The sequence below is a fragment of the Salmo trutta genome, chromosome 8, assembly GCF_901001165.1.
Source record: "Salmo trutta chromosome 8, fSalTru1.1, whole genome shotgun sequence".
Taxonomy (NCBI): Eukaryota; Metazoa; Chordata; class Actinopteri; order Salmoniformes; family Salmonidae; genus Salmo; species Salmo trutta.
In genome coordinates, this window is record NC_042964.1 from 3324265 (window position 1) to 3347338 (window position 23074).

General features: G+C 43.6%; 19 non-coding genes across 19 annotated transcripts; all 19 read right to left on the bottom strand.

Moving 5' to 3' along the window:
• Positions 1–327: 327 nt before the first annotated feature.
• trnar-ucu (transfer RNA arginine (anticodon UCU)) lies at positions 328–400 on the bottom strand. Its single transcript has one exon. It is a non-coding gene; the product is annotated as a tRNA-Arg (tRNA).
• Positions 401–1430: 1030 nt separating this feature from the next.
• Positions 1431–1503, bottom strand: trnar-ucu (transfer RNA arginine (anticodon UCU)). The gene has a single exon. It is a non-coding gene; the product is annotated as a tRNA-Arg (tRNA).
• A 1029-nt stretch (positions 1504–2532) lies between these two features.
• Positions 2533–2605, bottom strand: trnar-ucu (transfer RNA arginine (anticodon UCU)). The gene has a single exon. It is a non-coding gene; the product is annotated as a tRNA-Arg (tRNA).
• Positions 2606–3635: 1030 nt separating this feature from the next.
• Positions 3636–3708, bottom strand: trnar-ucu (transfer RNA arginine (anticodon UCU)). The gene has a single exon. It is a non-coding gene; the product is annotated as a tRNA-Arg (tRNA).
• A 1030-nt stretch (positions 3709–4738) lies between these two features.
• On the bottom strand, positions 4739–4811 carry trnar-ucu (transfer RNA arginine (anticodon UCU)). The gene has a single exon. It is a non-coding gene; the product is annotated as a tRNA-Arg (tRNA).
• A 1030-nt stretch (positions 4812–5841) lies between these two features.
• Positions 5842–5914, bottom strand: trnar-ucu (transfer RNA arginine (anticodon UCU)). Its single transcript has one exon. It is a non-coding gene; the product is annotated as a tRNA-Arg (tRNA).
• A 1030-nt stretch (positions 5915–6944) lies between these two features.
• On the bottom strand, positions 6945–7017 carry trnar-ucu (transfer RNA arginine (anticodon UCU)). The gene has a single exon. It is a non-coding gene; the product is annotated as a tRNA-Arg (tRNA).
• A 1012-nt stretch (positions 7018–8029) lies between these two features.
• trnar-ucu (transfer RNA arginine (anticodon UCU)) lies at positions 8030–8102 on the bottom strand. The gene has a single exon. It is a non-coding gene; the product is annotated as a tRNA-Arg (tRNA).
• A 1152-nt stretch (positions 8103–9254) lies between these two features.
• On the bottom strand, positions 9255–9327 carry trnar-ccu (transfer RNA arginine (anticodon CCU)). The gene has a single exon. It is a non-coding gene; the product is annotated as a tRNA-Arg (tRNA).
• Positions 9328–10238: 911 nt separating this feature from the next.
• trnar-ccu (transfer RNA arginine (anticodon CCU)) lies at positions 10239–10311 on the bottom strand. Its single transcript has one exon. It is a non-coding gene; the product is annotated as a tRNA-Arg (tRNA).
• Positions 10312–11838: 1527 nt separating this feature from the next.
• On the bottom strand, positions 11839–11911 carry trnar-ucu (transfer RNA arginine (anticodon UCU)). The gene has a single exon. It is a non-coding gene; the product is annotated as a tRNA-Arg (tRNA).
• Positions 11912–14034: 2123 nt separating this feature from the next.
• trnar-ucu (transfer RNA arginine (anticodon UCU)) lies at positions 14035–14107 on the bottom strand. Its single transcript has one exon. It is a non-coding gene; the product is annotated as a tRNA-Arg (tRNA).
• A 1030-nt stretch (positions 14108–15137) lies between these two features.
• trnar-ucu (transfer RNA arginine (anticodon UCU)) lies at positions 15138–15210 on the bottom strand. The gene has a single exon. It is a non-coding gene; the product is annotated as a tRNA-Arg (tRNA).
• A 1030-nt stretch (positions 15211–16240) lies between these two features.
• trnar-ucu (transfer RNA arginine (anticodon UCU)) lies at positions 16241–16313 on the bottom strand. Its single transcript has one exon. It is a non-coding gene; the product is annotated as a tRNA-Arg (tRNA).
• Positions 16314–17325: 1012 nt separating this feature from the next.
• trnar-ucu (transfer RNA arginine (anticodon UCU)) lies at positions 17326–17398 on the bottom strand. The gene has a single exon. It is a non-coding gene; the product is annotated as a tRNA-Arg (tRNA).
• A 1030-nt stretch (positions 17399–18428) lies between these two features.
• Positions 18429–18501, bottom strand: trnar-ucu (transfer RNA arginine (anticodon UCU)). Its single transcript has one exon. It is a non-coding gene; the product is annotated as a tRNA-Arg (tRNA).
• Positions 18502–19513: 1012 nt separating this feature from the next.
• trnar-ucu (transfer RNA arginine (anticodon UCU)) lies at positions 19514–19586 on the bottom strand. Its single transcript has one exon. It is a non-coding gene; the product is annotated as a tRNA-Arg (tRNA).
• A 1152-nt stretch (positions 19587–20738) lies between these two features.
• Positions 20739–20811, bottom strand: trnar-ccu (transfer RNA arginine (anticodon CCU)). Its single transcript has one exon. It is a non-coding gene; the product is annotated as a tRNA-Arg (tRNA).
• Positions 20812–21722: 911 nt separating this feature from the next.
• Positions 21723–21795, bottom strand: trnar-ccu (transfer RNA arginine (anticodon CCU)). The gene has a single exon. It is a non-coding gene; the product is annotated as a tRNA-Arg (tRNA).
• Between the last annotated feature and the right edge of the window lie 1279 nt (positions 21796–23074).

Genomic DNA, 23074 nt, shown 5'->3' on the forward strand with positions numbered 1-23074 from the left:
GATGGTTTCGATCCATAAATCACTGGGTTAACTGCCCAGCATACTTCCACTTCATCACTCCACTTTAAGGCACCCCAAAATAATACTTGAACTCACAATACATGGATTAGGAGGCCAGTTTCTTAGGCCACTGTGGCACTGTGTGATCAGCATGACCTATACGAACTGATAGAAGCAGATAAAAAAAAAGAATCACGAAAGGCACAGAGAGATGCCCATGAAAGTATCCTTTTTTTAATCCCTATTTGTACTTCATTTCTAAAAATACAATGGCTTCAACATCTTTGTTACATGAACTCTCTTCTTCTTTCCCAAACTGCCTTCATCCTCCCCAGATGGGACTCGAACCCACAATCTCTGGCTTAGAAGGCCAGTGCCTTATCCATTAGGCCACTGGGGTACTTGCCAAAACCTACCTTGATAGCACAGAGTGATTTCGATCCATCGACATCTGGGTTACGGGGCCATCACGCTTCCGCTGCGCCTCTGTAACCAGTGTGACCTATACAAACTGACAGAAGCAGTCAAACAAAGAATCACAGAGGGCACTGAGACATGCCCATGAAATTATGCTAGTTTTTTATTTATGGTTGCAAATAATTTCTAAAAATAGAAATGGATTGCAGTTGATGTTTTCAATCCATAGACCTCTGGGTTATGGGCCCAGCACGCTTCCGCTGGGACACTCTGCTTTCATCCGCCACTGATAAGACTTACACTCACAATCCCTGGCTTGGGAGGCCAGTTTTGTAGGCCACTGGGGCATGGTGTAATCAGCATGACCTATACGAGCTGATAGAAACAGTAAAAAATTATAATGACGAAGGGCACTGAGACATGCCCATGATATTTAGCTTTTTTTGATCGCTGGTTGCAATTAATTTCTAAAAATAAAGATTGTTAGCAGAGGATGGTTTCCATCCATAGACCTCTGGGTTATGGGCCCAGCATGCTTCCGCTGGGACACTCTGTTTTCAGCCACCCCTGAGAAGACTTAAACTCACAATCTCTGGCTTGGGAGGTCAGTTTTTTAGGCATCCATCGACCTCTGGGTTATGGCAGTTTTTATATTTCTGTTTGCTGAAAACAAACTGGATAGAAGAGGATGGTTTCGATCCATAAATCACTGGGTTAACTGCCCAGCATACTTCCACTTCATCACTCCACTTTAAGGCACCCCAAAATAATACTTGAACTCACAATACATGGATTAGGAGGCCAGTTTCTTAGGCCACTGTGGCACTGTGTGATCAGCATGACCTATACGAACTGATAGAAGCAGATAAAAAAAAGAATCACGAAGGGCACAGAGAGATGCCCATGAAAGTATCCTTTTTTTAATCCCTATTTGCACTTCATTTCTAAAAATACAATGACTTCAACATCTTTGTTACATGAACTCTCTTCTTCTTTCCCAAATTGCCTTCATCCACCCCAGATGGGACACGAACCCACAATCCCTGGCTTAGAAGGCCAGTGCCTTATCCATTAGGCCACTGGGGTACTTGCCAAAACCTACCTTGATAGCAGAGAGTGATTTCGATCCATCGACATCTGGGTTACGGGGCCATCACGCTTCCGCTGCGCCTCTGTAATCAGTGTGACCTATACAAACTGACAGAAGCAGTCAAACAAAGAATCACAGAGGGAACTGAGACATGCCCATGAAATTATGCTATTTTTTATTTATGTTTGCAATTAATTTCTAAAAATAAAAATGGATTGCAGAGGATGGTTTCGATCCATAGACCTCTGGGTTAGGGGCCCAGCACGCTTCCGCTGGGACACTCTGCTTTCATCCGCCACTGATAAGACTTACACTCACAATCCCTGGCTTGGGAGGCCAGTTTTTTAGGCCACTGGGGCATGGTGTAATCAGCATGACCTATACGAACTGATAGAAACAGTAAAAAATTAGAATGACGAAGGACACTGAGACATGCCCATGATATTTAGCTTTTTTTGATCGCTGGTTGCAATTCATTTCTAAAAATAAATATTGTTAGCAGAGGATGGTTTCCATCCATAGACCTCTGGGTTATGGGCCCAGCATGCTTCCGCTGGGACTCTCTGTTTTCAGCCACCCCTGAGAAGACTTAAACTCACAATCTCTGGCTTGGGAGGTCAGTTTTTTAGGCATCCATCGACCTCTGGGTTATGGCAGTTTTTATATTTCTGTTTGCTGAAAACAAACTGGATAGAAGAGGATGGTTTCGATCCATAAATCACTGGGTTAACTGCCCAGCATACTTCCACTTCATCACTACACTTTAAGGCACCCCAAAATAATACTTGAACTCACAATACATGGATTAGGAGGCCAGTTTCTTAGGCCACTGTGGCACTGTGTGATCAGCATGACCTATACGAACTGATAGAAGCAGATAAAAAAAAGATTCACGAAGGGCACAGAGAGATGCCCATGAAAGTATCCTTTTTTTAATCCCTATTTGCACTTCATTTCTAAAAGTACAATGGCTTCATCATCTTTGTTACATGATCTCTCTTCTTCTTTCCCAAACTGCCTTCATCCATCACAGATGGGACTCGAACCCACAATCCCTGGCTTAGAAGGCCAGTGCCTTATCCATTAGGCCACTGGGGTACTTGCCGAAACCTACCTTGATAGCAGAGAGTGATTACGATCCATCGACATCTGGGTTACGGGGCCATCACGCTTCCGCTGCGCCTCTGTAATCAGTGTGACCTATACAAACTGACAGAAGCAGTCAAACAAAGAATCACAGAGGGCACTGAGACATGCCCATGAAATTATGCTATTTTTTATTTATGTTTGCATTTAATTTCTAAAAATAAAAATGGATTGCAGAGGATGGTTTCGATCCATAGACCTCTGGGTTAGGGGCCCAGCACGCTTCCGCTGGGACACTCTGCTTTCATCCGCCACTTATAAGACTTACACTCACAATCCCTGGCTTGGGAGGCCAGTTTTTTAGGCCACTGGGGCATGGTGTAATCAGCATGACCTATACGAACTGATAGAAACAGTAAAAAAAATTGAATGACGAAGGGCACTGAGACATGCCCATGATATTTAGCTTTTTTTGATCGCTGGTTGCAATTAATATCTAAAAATAAAGATTGTTAGCAGAGGATGGTTTCCATCCATAGACCTCTGGGTTATGGGCCCAGCATGCTTCCGCTGGGACACTCTGTTTTCAGCCACCCCTGAGAAGACTTAAACTCACAATCTCTGGCTTGGGAGGTCAGTTTTTTAGGCATCCATCGACCTCAGGGTTATGGCAGTTTTTATATTTCTGTTTGCTGAAAACAAACTGGATAGAAGAGGATGGTTTCGATCCATAAATCACTGGGTTAACTGCCCAGCATACTTCCACTTCATCACTCCACTTTAAGGCACCCCAAAATAATACTTGAACTCACAATACATGGATTAGGAGGCCAGTTTCTTAGGCCACTGTGGCACTGTGTGATCAGCATGATCTATACGAACTGATAGAAGCAGATAAAAAAAAGATTCACGAAGGGCACAGAGAGATGCCCATGAAAGTATCCTTTTTTTAATCCCTATTTGTACTTCATTTCTAAAAATACAATGGCTTCAACATCTTTGTTACATGAACTCTCTTCTTCTTTCCCAAATTGCCTTCATCCACCCCAGATGGGACTCGAACCCACAATCCCTGGCTTAGAAGGCCAGTGCCTTATCCATTAGGCCACTGGGGTACTTGCCAAAACCTACCTTGATAGCAGAGAGTGATTTCGATCCATCGACCTCTGGGTTACGGGGCCATCACGCTTCCGCTGCGCCTCTGTAATCAGTGTGACCTATACAAACTGACAGAAGCAGTCAAACAAAGAATCACAGAGGGAACTGAGACATGCCCATGAAATTATGCTATTTTTTATTTAAGGTTGCATTTCATTTCTAAAAATAAAAATGGATTGCAGAGGATGGTTTCGATCCATAGATCTCTGGGTTATGGGCCCAGCACGCTTCCGCTGGGACACTCTGCTTTCATCTGCCACTGATAAGACTTACACTCACAATCCCTGGCTTGGGAGGCCAGTTTTTTAGGCCACTGGGGCATGGTGTAATCAGCATGACCTATACGAACTGATAGAAACAGTAAAAAATTAGAATGACGAAGGACACTGAGACATGCCCATGATATTTAGCTTTTTTTGATCGCTGGTTGCAATTAATATCTAAAAATAAATATTGTTAGCAGAGGATGGTTTCCATCCATAGACCTCTGGGTTATGGGCCCAGCATGCTTCCGCTGGGACACTCTGTTTTCAGCCACCCCTGAGAAGACTTAAACTCACAATCTCTGGCTTGGGAGGTCAGTTTTTTAGGCATCCATCGACCTCTGGGTTATGGCAGTTTTTATTTTTCTGTTTGCTGAAAACAAACTGGATAGAAGTGGATGGTTTCGATCCATAAATCACTGGGTTAACTGCCCAGCATACTTCCACTTCATCACTCCACTTTAAGGCACCCCAAAATAATACTTGAACTCACAATACATGGATTAGGAGGCCAGTTTCTTAGGCCACTGTGGCACTGTGTGATCAGCATGACCTATACGAACTGATAGAAGCAGATTAAAAAAAAGAATCACGAAAGGCACAGAGAGATGCCCATGAAAGTATCCTTTTTTTAATCCCTATTTGTACTTCATTTCTAAAAATACAATGGCTTCAACATCTTTGTTACATGAACTCTCTTCTTCTTTCCCAAACTGCCTTCATCCTCCCCAGATGGGACTCGAACCCACAATCTCTGGCTTAGAAGGCCAGTGCCTTATCCATTAGGCCACTGGGGTACTTGCCAAAACCTACCTTGATAGCACAGAGTGATTTCGATCCATCGACATCTGGGTTACGGGGCCATCACGCTTCCGCTGCGCCTCTGTAACCAGTGTGACCTATACAAACTGACAGAAGCAGTCAAACAAAGAATCACAGAGGGCACTGAGACATGCCCATGAAATTATGCTAGTTTTTTATTTATGGTTGCAAATAATTTCTAAAAATAGAAATGGATTGCAGTTGATGTTTTCAATCCATAGACCTCTGGGTTATGGGCCCAGCACGCTTCCGCTGGGACACTCTGCTTTCATCCGCCACTGATAAGACTTACACTCACAATCCCTGGCTTGGGAGGCCAGTTTTGTAGGCCACTGGGGCATGGTGTAATCAGCATGACCTATACGAGCTGATAGAAACAGTAAAAAATTATAATGACGAAGGGCACTGAGACATGCCCATGATATTTAGCTTTTTTTGATCGCTGGTTGCAATTAATTTCTAAAAATAAAGATTGTTAGCAGAGGATGGTTTCCATCCATAGACCTCTGGGTTATGGGCCCAGCATGCTTCCGCTGGGACACTCTGTTTTCAGCCACCCCTGAGAAGACTTAAACTCACAATCTCTGGATTGGGAGGTCAGTTTTTTAGGCATCCATCGACCTCTGGGTTATGGCAGTTTTTATATTTCTGTTTGCTGAAAACAAACTGGATAGAAGAGGATGGTTTCGATCCATAAATCACTGGGTTAACTGCCCAGCATACTTCCACTTCATCACTCCACTTTAAGGCACCCCAAAATAATACTTGAACTCACAATACATGGATTAGGAGGCCAGTTTCTTAGGCCACTGTGGCACTGTGTGATCAGCATGATCTATACGAACTGATAGAAGCAGATAAAAAAAAGATTCACGAAGGGCACAGAGAGATGCCCATGAAAGTATCCTTTTTTTAATCCCTATTTGTACTTCATTTCTAAAAATACAATGGCTTCAACATCTTTGTTACATGAACTCTCTTCTTCTTTCCCAAATTGCCTTCATCCACCCCAGATGGGACTCGAACCCACAATCCCTGGCTTAGAAGGCCAGTGCCTTATCCATTAGGCCACTGGGGTACTTGCCAAAACCTACCTTGATAGCAGAGAGTGATTTCGATCCATCGACCTCTGGGTTACGGGGCCATCACGCTTCCGCTGCGCCTCTGTAATCAGTGTGACCTATACAAACTGACAGAAGCAGTCAAACAAAGAATCACAGAGGGAACTGAGACATGCCCATGAAATTATGCTATTTTTTATTTAAGGTTGCATTTCATTTCTAAAAATAAAAATGGATTGCAGAGGATGGTTTCGATCCATAGATCTCTGGGTTATGGGCCCAGCACGCTTCCGCTGGGACACTCTGCTTTCATCTGCCACTGATAAGACTTACACTCACAATCCCTGGCTTGGGAGGCCAGTTTTTTAGGCCACTGGGGCATGGTGTAATCAGCATGACCTATACGAACTGATAGAAACAGTAAAAAATTAGAATGACGAAGGACACTGAGACATGCCCATGATATTTAGCTTTTTTTGATCGCTGGTTGCAATTAATATCTAAAAATAAATATTGTTAGCAGAGGATGGTTTCCATCCATAGACCTCTGGGTTATGGGCCCAGCATGCTTCCGCTGGGACACTCTGTTTTCAGCCACCCCTGAGAAGACTTAAACTCACAATCTCTGGCTTGGGAGGTCAGTTTTTTAGGCATCCATCGACCTCTGGGTTATGGCAGTTTTTATTTTTCTGTTTGCTGAAAACAAACTGGATAGAAGTGGATGGTTTCGATCCATAAATCACTGGGTTAACTGCCCAGCATACTTCCACTTCATCACTCCACTTTAAGGCACCCCAAAATAATACTTGAACTCACAATACATGGATTAGGAGGCCAGTTTCTTAGGCCACTGTGGCACTGTGTGATCAGCATGACCTATACGAACTGATAGAAGCAGATTAAAAAAAAGAATCACGAAAGGCACAGAGAGATGCCCATGAAAGTATCCTTTTTTTAATCCCTATTTGTACTTCATTTCTAAAAATACAATGGCTTCAACATCTTTGTTACATGAACTCTCTTCTTCTTTCCCAAACTGCCTTCATCCTCCCCAGATGGGACTCGAACCCACAATCTCTGGCTTAGAAGGCCAGTGCCTTATCCATTAGGCCACTGGGGTACTTGCCAAAACCTACCTTGATAGCACAGAGTGATTTCGATCCATCGACATCTGGGTTACGGGGCCATCACGCTTCCGCTGCGCCTCTGTAACCAGTGTGACCTATACAAACTGACAGAAGCAGTCAAACAAAGAATCACAGAGGGCACTGAGACATGCCCATGAAATTATGCTAGTTTTTTATTTATGGTTGCAAATAATTTCTAAAAATAGAAATGGATTGCAGTTGATGTTTTCAATCCATAGACCTCTGGGTTATGGGCCCAGCACGCTTCCGCTGGGACACTCTGCTTTCATCCGCCACTGATAAGACTTACACTCACAATCCCTGGCTTGGGAGGCCAGTTTTGTAGGCCACTGGGGCATGGTGTAATCAGCATGACCTATACGAGCTGATAGAAACAGTAAAAAATTATAATGACGAAGGGCACTGAGACATGCCCATGATATTTAGCTTTTTTTGATCGCTGGTTGCAATTAATTTCTAAAAATAAAGATTGTTAGCAGAGGATGGTTTCCATCCATAGACCTCTGGGTTATGGGCCCAGCATGCTTCCGCTGGGACACTCTGTTTTCAGCCACCCCTGAGAAGACTTAAACTCACAATCTCTGGATTGGGAGGTCAGTTTTTTAGGCATCCATCGACCTCTGGGTTATGGCAGTTTTTATATTTCTGTTTGCTGAAAACAAACTGGATAGAAGAGGATGGTTTCGATCCATAAATCACTGGGTTAACTGCCCAGCATACTTCCACTTCATCACTCCACTTTAAGGCACCCCAAAATAATACTTGAACTCACAATACATGGATTAGGAGGCCAGTTTCTTAGGCCACTGTGGCACTGTGTGATCAGCATGATCTATACGAACTGATAGAAGCAGATAAAAAAAAAGAGATGCCCATGAAAGTATCCTTTTTTTAATCCCTATTTGTACTTCATTTCTAAAAATACAATGACTTCAACATCTTTGTTACATGAACTCTCTGCTTCTTTCCCAAATTGCCTTCATCCACCCCAGATGGGACACGAACCCACAATCCCTGGCTTAGAAGGCCAGTGCCTTATCCATTAGGCCACTGGGGTACTTGCCAAAACCTACCTTGATAGCAGAGAGTGATTTCGATCCATCGACCTCTGGGTTACAGGGCCATCACGCTTCCGCTGCGCCTCTGTAATCAGTGTGACCTATACAAACTGACAGAAGCAGTCAAACAAAGAATCACAGAGGGAACTGAGACATGCCCATGAAATTATGCAATTTTTTATTTATGTTTGCAATTAATTTCTAAAAATAAAAATGGATTGCAGAGGATGGTTTCGATCCATAGACCTCTGGGTTATGGGCAAAGCACGCTTCCCTGGGACACTCTGCTTTCATCCGCCACTGATAAGACTTACACTCACAATGCCTGGCTTGGGAGGCCAATTTTTTAGGCCACTGGGGCGTGGTGTAATCAGCATGACCTATACGAACTGATAGAAACAGTAAAAAATTAGAATGACGAAGGACACTGAGAAATGCCCATGATATTTAGCTTTTTTTGATCGCTGGTTGCAATTCATTTCTAAAAATTAAGATTGTTAGCAGAGGATGGTTTCATCCATCAACCTCTGGGCCCATCACGTTTCCGCAGCGCCACTCTGCTTCAACCCACGGAGGGCACTGAGACATGCCATTGATATTATGCTTTTTTTTATCCCTGGTTGCAGTTAATTTCTGAAAATAAAAATGGATTGCAGAGGATGGTTTCGATCCATAGACCTCTGGGTTATGGGCCCAGCACGCTTCCGCTGGGACACTATGCTTTCATCCGCCACTGATAAGACTTCCACTCACAATCCCTGGCATGGGAGGCCAGTTTTTTAGGCATCTGGGGCATGGTGTTATAGCATGACCTATACGAACTGATAGAAACAGTAAAAAAAGAATCACGTAGGGCACTGAGACATGCCCATGATATTTAGCTTTTTTTGATCGCTGGTTGCAATTAATTTCTAAAAATAAAAATTGTTAGCAGAGGATGGTTTCATCCATCAACCTCTGGGCCCATCACGTTTCCGCAGCGCCACTCTGCTTCAACCCACGGAGGGCACTGAGACATGCCCATGATATTTAGCTTTTTTTGATCGCTGGTTGCAATTAATTTCTAAAAATAAAAATTGCAAGCTGAGGATGGCTTCAGTTCATCGACCTCTGGGCCCAGCACGTTTCCACAGCGCCACTCTGCTTGAACCCACCCCAGAAGGGACTCAAACCCTCAATCCCTGGCTTAGGAGGCCAGTGCCTTATCCATTAGGCCACTGGGGCACTGTGAAGTTAGCATGACCTATACAAACTGATAGAAGCACTAAGGAAAATATATAATGGAAGGCAATGAGAAATGCCCATGAAATTATGCTTTTTTTCATTTATGTTTGCACTTCATTGCTAAAAATAAATCTGGATAGCAGAGGATGGTTTCCATCCATCGACCTCTGGGTTATGGGCCCAGCACGCTTCCGCTGGGAAACTCTGTTTTCAGCCACCCCTGACAAGACTTAAACTCACAATCCCTGGCATGGGAGGCCAGTTTTTTAGGCATCTGGGGCACGGTGTTATAGCATTACCTATACGAACTGATAGAAACAGTAAAAAAAAGAATCACGTAGGGCACTGAGACATGCCCATGATATTTAGCTTTTTTTGATCGCTGGTTGCAATTAATTTCTAAAAATAAAGATTGTTAGCAGAGTATGGTTTCATCCATCAACCTCTGGGCCCATCACGTTTCCGCAGCGCCACTCTGCTTCAACCCACGGAGGGCACTGAGACATGCCATTGATATTATGCTTTTTTTTATCCCTGGTTGCAGTTAATTTCTGAAAATAAAAATGGATTGCAGAGGATGGTTTCGATCCATAGACCTCTGGGTTATGGGCCCAGCACGCTTCCGCTGGGACACTCTGCTTTCATCCGCCACTGATAAGACTTCCACTCACAATCCCTGGCATGGGAGGCCAGTTTTTTAGGCATCTGGGGCATGGTGTTATAGCATGACCTATACGAACTGATAGAACCATAAAAAAAAGAATCACTTAGGGCACATGCCCATGATATTTAGCTTTTTTTGATCGCTGGTTGCAATTAATTTCTAAAAATAAAAATTGCAAGCTGAGGATGGCTTCAGTTCATCGACCTCTGGGCCCAGCACGTTTCCACAGCGCCACTCTGCTTGAACCCACCCCAGAAGGGACTCAAACCCTCAATCCCTGGCTTAGGAGGCCAGTGCCTTATCCATTAGGCCACTGGGGCACTGTGAAGTTAGCATGACCTATACAAACTGATAGAAGCACTAAGGAAAATATATAATGGAAGGCAATGAGAAATGCCCATGAAATTATGCTTTTTTTCATTTATGTTTGCACTTCATTGCTAAAAATAAATCTGGATAGCAGAGGATGGTTTCCATCCATCGACCTCTGGGTTATGGGCCCAGCACGCTTCCGCTGGGAAACTCTGTTTTCAGCCACCCCTGACAAGACTTAAACTCACAATCCCTGGCATGGGAGGCCAGTTTTTTAGGCATCTGGGGCACGGTGTTATAGCATTACCTATACGAACTGATAGAAACAGTAAAAAAAAGAATCACGTAGGGCACTGAGACATGCCCATGATATTTAGCTTTTTTTGATCGCTGGTTGCAATTAATTTCTAAAAATAAAGATTGTTAGCAGAGGATGGTTTCATCCATCAACCTCTGGGCCCATCACGTTTCCGCAGCGCCACTCTGCTTCAACCCACGGAGGGCACTGAGACATGCCCATGATATTTAGCTTTTTTTGATCGCTGGTTGCAATTCATTTCTAAAAATTAAGATTGTTAGCAGAGGATGGTTTCATCCATCAACCTCTGGGCCCATCACGTTTCCGCAGCGCCACTCTGCTTCAACCCACGGAGGGCACTGAGACATGCCATTGATATTATGCTTTTTTTTATCCCTGGTTGCAGTTAATTTCTGAAAATAAAAATGGATTGCAGAGGATGGTTTCGATCCATAAACCTCTGGGTTATGGGCCCAGCACGCTTCCGCTGGGACACTATGCTTTCATCCGCCACTGATAAGACTTCCACTCACAATCCCTGGCATGGGAGGCCAGTTTTTTAGGCATCTGGGGCATGGTGTTATAGCATGACCTATACGAACTGATAGAACCATAAAAAAAAGAATCACGTAGGGCACTGAGACATGCCCATGATATTTAGCTTTTTTTGATCGCTGGTTGCAATTCATTTCTAAAAATAAAGATTGTTAGCAGAGGATGGTTTCCATCCATAGACCTCTGGGTTATGGGCCCAGCATGCTTCCGCTGGGACACTCTGTTTTCAGCCACCCCTGAGAAGACTTAAACTCACAATCTCTGGCTTGGGAGGTCAGTTTTTTAGGCATCCATCGACCTCTGGGTTATGGCAGTTTTTATATTTCTGTTTGCTGAAAACAAACTGGATAGAAGAGGATGGTTTCGATCCATGAATCACTGGGTTAACTGCCCAGCATACTTCCACTTCATCACTCCACTTTAAGGCACCCCAAAATAATACTTGAACTCACAATACATGGATTAGGAGGCCAGTTTCTTAGGCCACTGTGGCACTGTGTGATCAGCATGACCTATACGAACTGATAGAAGCAGATAAAAAAAAGAATCACGAAGGGCACAGAGAGATGCCCATGAAAGTATCCTTTTTTTAATCCCTATTTGCACTTCATTTCTAAAAATACAATGACTTCAACATCTTTGTTACATGAACTCTCTTCTTCTTTCCCAAATTGCCTTCATCCACCCCAGATGGGACACGAACCCACAATCCCTGGCTTAGAAGGCCAGTGCCTTATCCATTAGGCCACTGGGGTACTTGCCAAAACCTACCTTGATAGCAGAGAGTGATTTCGATCCATCGACCTCTGGGTTACAGGGCCATCACGCTTCCGCTGCGCCTCTGTAATCAGTGTGACCTATACAAACTGACAGAAGCAGTCAAACAAAGAATCACAGAGGGAACTGAGACATGCCCATGAAATTATGCAATTTTTTATTTATGTTTGCAATTAATTTCTAAAAATAAAAATGGATTGCAGAGGATGGTTTCGATCCATAGACCTCTGGGTTATGGGCAAAGCACGCTTCCCTGGGACACTCTGCTTTCATCCGCCACTGATAAGATTTACACTCACAATCCCTGGCTTGGGAGGCCAGTTTTTTAGGCCACTGGGGCATGGTGTAATCAGCATGACCTATACGAACTGATAGAAACAGTAAAAAATTAGAATGACGAAGGACACTGAGACATGCCCATGATATTTAGCTTTTTTAGATCGCTGGTTGCAATTAATATCTAAAAATAAATATTGTTAGCAGAGGATGGTTTCCATCCATAGACCTCTGGGTTATGGGCCCAGCATGCTTCCGCTGGGACACTCTGTTTTCAGCCACCCCTGAGAAGACTTAAACTCACAATCTCTGGCTTGCGAGGTCAGTTTTTTAGGCATCCATCGACCTCTGGGTTATGGCAGTTTTTATATTTCTGTTTGCTGAAAACAAACTGGATAGAAGAGGATGGTTTCGATCCATAAATCACTGGGTTAACTGCCCAGCATACTTCCACTTCATCACTCCACTTTAAGGCACCCCAAAATAATACTTGAACTCACAATACATGGATTAGGAGGCCAGTTTCTTAGGCCACTGTGGCACTGTGTGATCAGCATGACCTATACGAACTGATAGAAGCAGATAAAAAAAAAGAATCACGAAGGGCACAGAGAGATGCCCATGAAAGTATCCTTTTTTTAATCCCTATTTGCACTTCATTTCTAAAAATACAATGGCTTCAACATCTTTGTTACATGAACTCTCTTCTTCTTTCCCAAACTGCCTTCATCCACCCCAGATGGGACTCGAACCCTGGCTTAGAAGGCCAGTGCCTTATCCATTAGGCCACTGGGGTACTTGCCAAAACCTACCTTGATAGCAGAGAGTGATTTCGATCCATCGACATCTGGGTTACGGGGCCATCACGCTTCCGCTGCGCCTCTGTAATCAGTGTGACCTATACAAACTGACAGAAGCAGTCAAACAAAGAATCACAGAGGGAACTGAGACATGCCCATGAAATTATGCTATTTTTTATTTATGTTTGCAATTAATTTCTAAAAATAAAAATGGATTGCAGAGGATGGTTTCGATCCATAGACCTCTGGGTTAGGGGCCCAGCACGCTTCCGCTGGGACACTCTGCTTTCATCCGCCACTGATAAGACTTACACTCACAATCCCTGGCTTGGGAGGCCAGTTTTTTAGGCCACTGGGGCATGGTGTAATCAGCATGACCTATACGAACTGATAGAAACAGTAAAAAATTAGAATGACGAAGGACACTGAGACATGCCCATGATATTTAGCTTTTTTTGATCGCTGGTTGAAATTCATTTCTAAAAATAAATATTGTTAGCAGAGGATGGTTTCCATCCATAGACCTCTGGGTTATGGGCCCAGCATGCTTCCGCTGGGACTCTCTGTTTTCAGCCACCCCTGAGAAGACTTAAACTCACAATCTCTGGCTTGGGAGGTCAGTTTTTTAGGCATCCATCGACCTCTGGGTTATGGCAGTTTTTATATTTCTGTTTGCTGAAAACAAACTGGATAGAAGAGGATGGTTTCGATCCATAAATCACTGGGTTAACTGCCCAGCATACTTCCACTTCATCACTACACTTTAAGGCACCCCAAAATAATACTTGAACTCACAATACATGGATTAGGAGGCCAGTTTCTTAGGCCACTGTGGCACTGTGTGATCAGCATGACCTATACGAACTGATAGAAGCAGATAAAAAAAAGATTCACGAAGGGCACAGAGAGATGCCCATGAAAGTATCCTTTTTTTAATCCCTATTTGCACTTCATTTCTAAAAGTACAATGGCTTCATCATCTTTGTTACATGAACTCTCTTCTTCTTTCCCAAACTGCCTTCATCCATCACAGATGGGACTCGAACCCACAATCCCTGGCTTAGAAGGCCAGTGCCTTATCCATTAGGCCACTGGGGTACTTGCCGAAACCTACCTTGATAGCAGAGAGTGATTACGATCCATCGACATCTGGGTTACGGGGCCATCACGCTTCCGCTGCGCCTCTGTAATCAGTGTGACCTATACAAACTGACAGAAGCAGTCAAACAAAGAATCACAGAGGGCACTGAGACATGCCCATGAAATTATGCTATTTTTTATTTATGTTTGCATTTAATTTCTAAAAATAAAAATGGATTGCAGAGGATGGTTTCGATCCATAGACCTCTGGGTTAGGGGCCCAGCACGCTTCCGCTGGGACACTCTGCTTTCATCCGCCACTTATAAGACTTACACTCACAATCCCTGGCTTGGGAGGCCAGTTTTTTAGGCCACTGGGGCATGGTGTAATCAGCATGACCTATACGAACTGATAGAAACAGTAAAAAAAATTGAATGACGAAGGGCACTGAGACATGCCCATGATATTTAGCTTTTTTTGATCGCTGGTTGCAATTAATATCTAAAAATAAAGATTGTTAGCAGAGGATGGTTTCCATCCATAGACCTCTGGGTTATGGGCCCAGCATGCTTCCGCTGGGACACTCTGTTTTCAGCCACCCCTGAGAAGACTTAAACTCACAATCTCTGGCTTGGGAGGTCAGTTTTTTAGGCATCCATCGACCTCAGGGTTATGGCAGTTTTTATATTTCTGTTTGCTGAAAACAAACTGGATAGAAGAGGATGGTTTCGATCCATAAATCACTGGGTTAACTGCCCAGCATACTTCCACTTCATCACTCCACTTTAAGGCACCCCAAAATAATACTTGAACTCACAATACATGGATTAGGAGGCCAGTTTCTTAGGCCACTGTGGCACTGTGTGATCAGCATGATCTATACGAACTGATAGAAGCAGATAAAAAAAAGATTCACGAAGGGCACAGAGAGATGCCCATGAAAGTATCCTTTTTTTAATCCCTATTTGTACTTCATTTCTAAAAATACAATGGCTTCAACATCTTTGTTACATGAACTCTCTTCTTCTTTCCCAAATTGCCTTCATCCACCCCAGATGGGACTCGAACCCACAATCCCTGGCTTAGAAGGCCAGTGCCTTATCCATTAGGCCACTGGGGTACTTGCCAAAACCTACCTTGATAGCAGAGAGTGATTTCGATCCATCGACCTCTGGGTTACGGGGCCATCACGCTTCCGCTGCGCCTCTGTAATCAGTGTGACCTATACAAACTGACAGAAGCAGTCAAACAAAGAATCACAGAGGGAACTGAGACATGCCCATGAAATTATGCTATTTTTTATTTAAGGTTGCATTTCATTTCTAAAAATAAAAATGGATTGCAGAGGATGGTTTCGATCCATAGATCTCTGGGTTATGGGCCCAGCACGCTTCCGCTGGGACACTCTGCTTTCATCTGCCACTGATAAGACTTACACTCACAATCCCTGGCTTGGGAGGCCAGTTTTTTAGGCCACTGGGGCATGGTGTAATCAGCATGACCTATACGAACTGATAGAAACAGTAAAAAATTAGAATGACGAAGGACACTGAGACATGCCCATGATATTTAGCTTTTTTTGATCGCTGGTTGCAATTAATATCTAAAAATAAATATTGTTAGCAGAGGATGGTTTCCATCCATAGACCTCTGGGTTATGGGCCCAGCATGCTTCCGCTGGGACACTCTGTTTTCAGCCACCCCTGAGAAGACTTAAACTCACAATCTCTGGCTTGGGAGGTCAGTTTTTTAGGCATCCATCGACCTCTGGGTTATGGCAGTTTTTATATTTCTGTTTGCTGAAAACAAACTGGATAGAAGTGGATGGTTTCGATCCATAAATCACTGGGTTAACTGCCCAGCATACTTCCACTTCATCACTCCACTTTAAGGCACTCCAAAATAATACTTGAACTCACAATACATGGATTAGGAGGCCAGTTTCTTAGGCCACTGTGGCACTGTGTGATCAGCATGACCTATACGAACTGATAGAAGCAGATTAAAAAAAAGAATCACGAAAGGCACAGAGAGATGCCCATGAAAGTATCCTTTTTTTAATCCCTATTTGTACTTCATTTCTAAAAATACAATGGCTTCAACATCTTTGTTACATGAACTCTCTTCTTCTTTCCCAAACTGCCTTCATCCTCCCCAGATGGGACTCGAACCCACAATCTCTGGCTTAGAAGGCCAGTGCCTTATCCATTAGGCCACTGGGGTACTTGCCAAAACCTACCTTGATAGCACAGAGTGATTTCGATCCATCGACATCTGGGTTACGGGGCCATCACGCTTCCGCTGCGCCTCTGTAACCAGTGTGACCTACACAAACTGACAGAAGCAGTCAAACAAAGAATCACAGAGGGCACTGAGACATGCCCATGAAATTATGCTAGTTTTTTATTTATGGTTGCAAATAATTTCTAAAAATAGAAATGGATTGCAGTTGATGTTTTCAATCCATAGACCTCTGGGTTATGGGCCCAGCACGCTTCCGCTGGGACACTCTGCTTTCATCCGCCACTGATAAGACTTACACTCACAATCCCTGGCTTGGGAGGCCAGTTTTGTAGGCCACTGGGGCATGGTGTAATCAGCATGACCTATACGAGCTGATAGAAACAGTAAAAAATTATAATGACGAAGGGCACTGAGACATGCCCATGATATTTAGCTTTTTTTGATCGCTGGTTGCAATTAATTTCTAAAAATAAAGATTGTTAGCAGAGGATGGTTTCCATCCATAGACCTCTGGGTTATGGGCCCAGCATGCTTCCGCTGGGACACTCTGTTTTCAGCCACCCCTGAGAAGACTTAAACTCACAATCTCTGGATTGGGAGGTCAGTTTTTTAGGCATCCATCGACCTCTGGGTTATGGCAGTTTTTATATTTCTGTTTGCTGAAAACAAACTGGATAGAAGAGGATGGTTTCGATCCATAAATCACTGGGTTAACTGCCCAGCATACTTCCACTTCATCACTCCACTTTAAGGCACCCCAAAATAATACTTGAACTCACAATACATGGATTAGGAGGCCAGTTTCTTAGGCCACTGTGGCACTGTGTGATCAGCATGATCTATACGAACTGATAGAAGCAGATAAAAAAAAAGAGATGCCCATGAAAGTATCCTTTTTTTAATCCCTATTTGTACTTCATTTCTAAAAATACAATGACTTCAACATCTTTGTTACATGAACTCTCTGCTTCTTTCCCAAATTGCCTTCATCCACCCCAGATGGGACACGAACCCACAATCCCTGGCTTAGAAGGCCAGTGCCTTATCCATTAGGCCACTGGGGTACTTGCCAAAACCTACCTTGATAGCAGAGAGTGATTTCGATCCATCGACCTCTGGGTTACAGGGCCATCACGCTTCCGCTGCGCCTCTGTAATCAGTGTGACCTATACAAACTGACAGAAGCAGTCAAACAAAGAATCACAGAGGGAACTGAGACATGCCCATGAAATTATGCTATTTTTTATTTAAGGTTGCATTTCATTTCTAAAAATAAAAATGGATTGCAGAGGATGGTTTCGATCCATAGATCTCTGGGTTATGGGCCCAGCACGCTTCCGCTGGGACACTCTGCTTTCATCTGCCACTGATAAGACTTACACTCACAATCCCTGGCTTGGGAGGCCAGTTTTTTAGGCCACTGGGGCATGGTGTAATCAGCATGACCTATACGAACTGATAGAAACAGTAAAAAATTAGAATGACGAAGGACACTGAGACATGCCCATGATATTTAGCTTTTTTTGATCGCTGGTTGCAATTAATATCTAAAAATAAATATTGTTAGCAGAGGATGGTTTCCATCCATAGACCTCTGGGTTATGGGCCCAGCATGCTTCCGCTGGGACACTCTGTTTTCAGCCACCCCTGAGAAGACTTAAACTCACAATCTCTGGCTTGGGAGGTCAGTTTTTTAGGCATCCATCGACCTCTGGGTTATGGCAGTTTTTATATTTCTGTTTGCTGAAAACAAACTGGATAGAAGTGGATGGTTTCGATCCATAAATCACTGGGTTAACTGCCCAGCATACTTCCACTTCATCACTCCACTTTAAGGCACTCCAAAATAATACTTGAACTCACAATACATGGATTAGGAGGCCAGTTTCTTAGGCCACTGTGGCACTGTGTGATCAGCATGACCTATACGAACTGATAGAAGCAGATTAAAAAAAAGAATCACGAAAGGAACAGAGAGATGCCCATGAAAGTATCCTTTTTTTAATCCCTATTTGTACTTCATTTCTAAAAATACAATGGCTTCAACATCTTTGTTACATGAACTCTCTTCTTCTTTCCCAAACTGCCTTCATCCTCCACAGATGGGACTCGAACCCACAATCTCTGGCTTAGAAGGCCAGTGCCTTATCCATTAGGCCACTGGGGTACTTGCCAAAACCTACCTTGATAGCACAGAGTGATTTCGATCCATCGACATCTGGGTTACGGGGCCATCACGCTTCCGCTGCGCCTCTGTAACCAGTGTGACCTATACAAACTGACAGAAGCAGTCAAACAAAGAATCACAGAGGGCACTGAGACATGCCCATGAAATTATGCTAGTTTTTTATTTATGGTTGCAAATAATTTCTAAAAATAGAAATGGATTGCAGTTGATGTTTTCAATCCATAGACCTCTGGGTTATGGGCCCAGCACGCTTCCGCTGGGACACTCTGCTTTCATCCGCCACTGATAAGACTTACACTCACAATCCCTGGCTTGGGAGGCCAGTTTTGTAGGCCACTGGGGCATGGTGTAATCAGCATGACCTATACGAGCTGATAGAAACAGTAAAAAATTATAATGACGAAGGGCACTGAGACATGCCCATGATATTTAGCTTTTTTTGATCGCTGGTTGCAATTAATTTCTAAAAATAAAGATTGTTAGCAGAGGATGGTTTCCATCCATAGACCTCTGGGTTATGGGCCCAGCATGCTTCCGCTGGGACACTCTGTTTTCAGCCACCCCTGAGAAGACTTAAACTCACAATCTCTGGATTGGGAGGTCAGTTTTTTAGGCATCCATCGACCTCTGGGTTATGGCAGTTTTTATATTTCTGTTTGCTGAAAACAAACTGGATAGAAGAGGATGGTTTCGATCCATAAATCACTGGGTTAACTGCCCAGCATACTTCCACTTCATCACTCCACTTTAAGGCACCCCAAAATAATACTTGAACTCACAATACATGGATTAGGAGGCCAGTTTCTTAGGCCACTGTGGCACTGTGTGATCAGCATGATCTATACGAACTGATAGAAGCAGATAAAAAAAAAGAGATGCCCATGAAAGTATCCTTTTTTTAATCCCTATTTGTACTTCATTTCTAAAAATACAATGACTTCAACATCTTTGTTACATGAACTCTCTGCTTCTTTCCCAAATTGCCTTCATCCACCCCAGATGGGACACGAACCCACAATCCCTGGCTTAGAAGGCCAGTGCCTTATCCATTAGGCCACTGGGGTACTTGCCAAAACCTACCTTGATAGCAGAGAGTGATTTCGATCCATCGACCTCTGGGTTACAGGGCCATCACGCTTCCGCTGCGCCTCTGTAATCAGTGTGACCTATACAAACTGACAGAAGCAGTCAAACAAAGAATCACAGAGGGAACTGAGACATGCCCATGAAATTATGCAATTTTTTATTTATGTTTGCAATTAATTTCTAAAAATAAAAATGGATTGCAGAGGATGGTTTCGATCCATAGACCTCTGGGTTATGGGCAAAGCACGCTTCCCTGGGACACTCTGCTTTCATCCGCCACTGATAAGACTTACACTCACAATGCCTGGCTTGGGAGGCCAATTTTTTAGGCCACTGGGGCGTGGTGTAATCAGCATGACCTATACGAACTGATAGAAACAGTAAAAAATTAGAATGACGAAGGACACTGAGAAATGCCCATGATATTTAGCTTTTTTTGATCGCTGGTTGCAATTCATTTCTAAAAATTAAGATTGTTAGCAGAGGATGGTTTCATCCATCAACCTCTGGGCCCATCACGTTTCCGCAGCGCCACTCTGCTTCAACCCACGGAGGGCACTGAGACATGCCATTGATATTATGCTTTTTTTTATCCCTGGTTGCAGTTAATTTCTGAAAATAAAAATGGATTGCAGAGGATGGTTTCGATCCATAGACCTCTGGGTTATGGGCCCAGCACGCTTCCGCTGGGACACTATGCTTTCATCCGCCACTGATAAGACTTCCACTCACAATCCCTGGCATGGGAGGCCAGTTTTTTAGGCATCTGGGGCATGGTGTTATAGCATGACCTATACGAACTGATAGAAACAGTAAAAAAAGAATCACGTAGGGCACTGAGACATGCCCATGATATTTAGCTTTTTTTGATCGCTGGTTGCAATTAATTTCTAAAAATAAAAATTGTTAGCAGAGGATGGTTTCATCCATCAACCTCTGGGCCCATCACGTTTCCGCAGCGCCACTCTGCTTCAACCCACGGAGGGCACTGAGACATGCCCATGATATTTAGCTTTTTTTGATCGCTGGTTGCAATTAATTTCTAAAAATAAAAATTGCAAGCTGAGGATGGCTTCAGTTCATCGACCTCTGGGCCCAGCACGTTTCCACAGCGCCACTCTGCTTGAACCCACCCCAGAAGGGACTCAAACCCTCAATCCCTGGCTTAGGAGGCCAGTGCCTTATCCATTAGGCCACTGGGGCACTGTGAAGTTAGCATGACCTATACAAACTGATAGAAGCACTAAGGAAAATATATAATGGAAGGCAATGAGAAATGCCCATGAAATTATGCTTTTTTTCATTTATGTTTGCACTTCATTGCTAAAAATAAATCTGGATAGCAGAGGATGGTTTCCATCCATCGACCTCTGGGTTATGGGCCCAGCACGCTTCCGCTGGGAAACTCTGTTTTCAGCCACCCCTGACAAGACTTAAACTCACAATCCCTGGCATGGGAGGCCAGTTTTTTAGGCATCTGGGGCACGGTGTTATAGCATTACCTATACGAACTGATAGAAACAGTAAAAAAAAGAATCACGTAGGGCACTGAGACATGCCCATGATATTTAGCTTTTTTTGATCGCTGGTTGCAATTAATTTCTAAAAATAAAGATTGTTAGCAGAGTATGGTTTCATCCATCAACCTCTGGGCCCATCACGTTTCCGCAGCGCCACTCTGCTTCAACCCACGGAGGGCACTGAGACATGCCATTGATATTATGCTTTTTTTTATCCCTGGTTGCAGTTAATTTCTGAAAATAAAAATGGATTGCAGAGGATGGTTTCGATCCATAGACCTCTGGGTTATGGGCCCAGCACGCTTCCGCTGGGACACTCTGCTTTCATCCGCCACTGATAAGACTTCCACTCACAATCCCTGGCATGGGAGGCCAGTTTTTTAGGCATCTGGGGCATGGTGTTATAGCATGACCTATACGAACTGATAGAACCATAAAAAAAAGAATCACTTAGGGCACATGCCCATGATATTTAGCTTTTTTTGATCGCTGGTTGCAATTAATTTCTAAAAATAAAAATTGCAAGCTGAGGATGGCTTCAGTTCATCGACCTCTGGGCCCAGCACGTTTCCACAGCGCCACTCTGCTTGAACCCACCCCAGAAGGGACTCAAACCCTCAATCCCTGGCTTAGGAGGCCAGTGCCTTATCCATTAGGCCACTGGGGCACTGTGAAGTTAGCATGACCTATACAAACTGATAGAAGCACTAAGGAAAATATATAATGGAAGGCAATGAGAAATGCCCATGAAATTATGCTTTTTTTCATTTATGTTTGCACTTCATTGCTAAAAATAAATCTGGATAGCAGAGGATGGTTTCCATCCATCGACCTCTGGGTTATGGGCCCAGCACGCTTCCGCTGGGAAACTCTGTTTTCAGCCACCCCTGACAAGACTTAAACTCACAATCCCTGGCATGGGAGGCCAGTTTTTTAGGCATCTGGGGCACGGTGTTATAGCATTACCTATACGAACTGATAGAAACAGTAAAAAAAAGAATCACGTAGGGCACTGAGACATGCCCATGATATTTAGCTTTTTTTGATCGCTGGTTGCAATTAATTTCTAAAAATAAAGATTGTTAGCAGAGGATGGTTTCATCCATCAACCTCTGGGCCCATCACGTTTCCGCAGCGCCACTCTGCTTCAACCCACGGAGGGCACTGAGACATGCCCATGATATTTAGCTTTTTTTGATCGCTGGTTGCAATTCATTTCTAAAAATTAAGATTGTTAGCAGAGGATGGTTTCATCCATCAACCTCTGGCCCATCACGTTTCCGCAGCGCCACTCTGCTTCAACCCACGGAGGGCACTGAGACATGACATTGATATTATGCTTTTTTTTATCCCTGGTTGCAGTTAATTTCTGAAATAAAAATGGATTGCAGAGGATGGTTTCGATCCATAGACCTCTGGGTTATGGGCCCAGCACGCTTCCGCTGGGACACTATGCTTTCATCCGCCACTGATAAGACTTCCACTCACAATCCCTGGCATGGGAGGCCAGTTTTTTAGGCATCTGGGGCATGGTGTTATAGCATGACCTATACGAACTGATAGAACCATAAAAAAAGAATCACGTAGGGCACTGAGACATGCCCATGATATTTAGCTTTTTTGATCGCTGGTTGCAATTCATTTCTAAAAATAAAGATTGTTAGCAGAGGATGGTTTCCATCCATAGACCTCTGGGTTATGGGCCCAGCATGCTTCCGCTGGGACACTCTGTTTTCAGCCACCCCTGAGAAGACTTAAACTCACAATCTCTGGCTTGGGAGGTCAGTTTTTTAGGCATCCATTGACCTCTGGGTTATGGCAGTTTTTATATTTCTGTTTGCTGAAAACAAACTGGATAGAAGAGGATGGTTTCAATCCATAAATCACTGGGTTAACTGCCCAGCATACTTCCACTTCATCACTCCACTTTAAGGCACCCCCAAAAT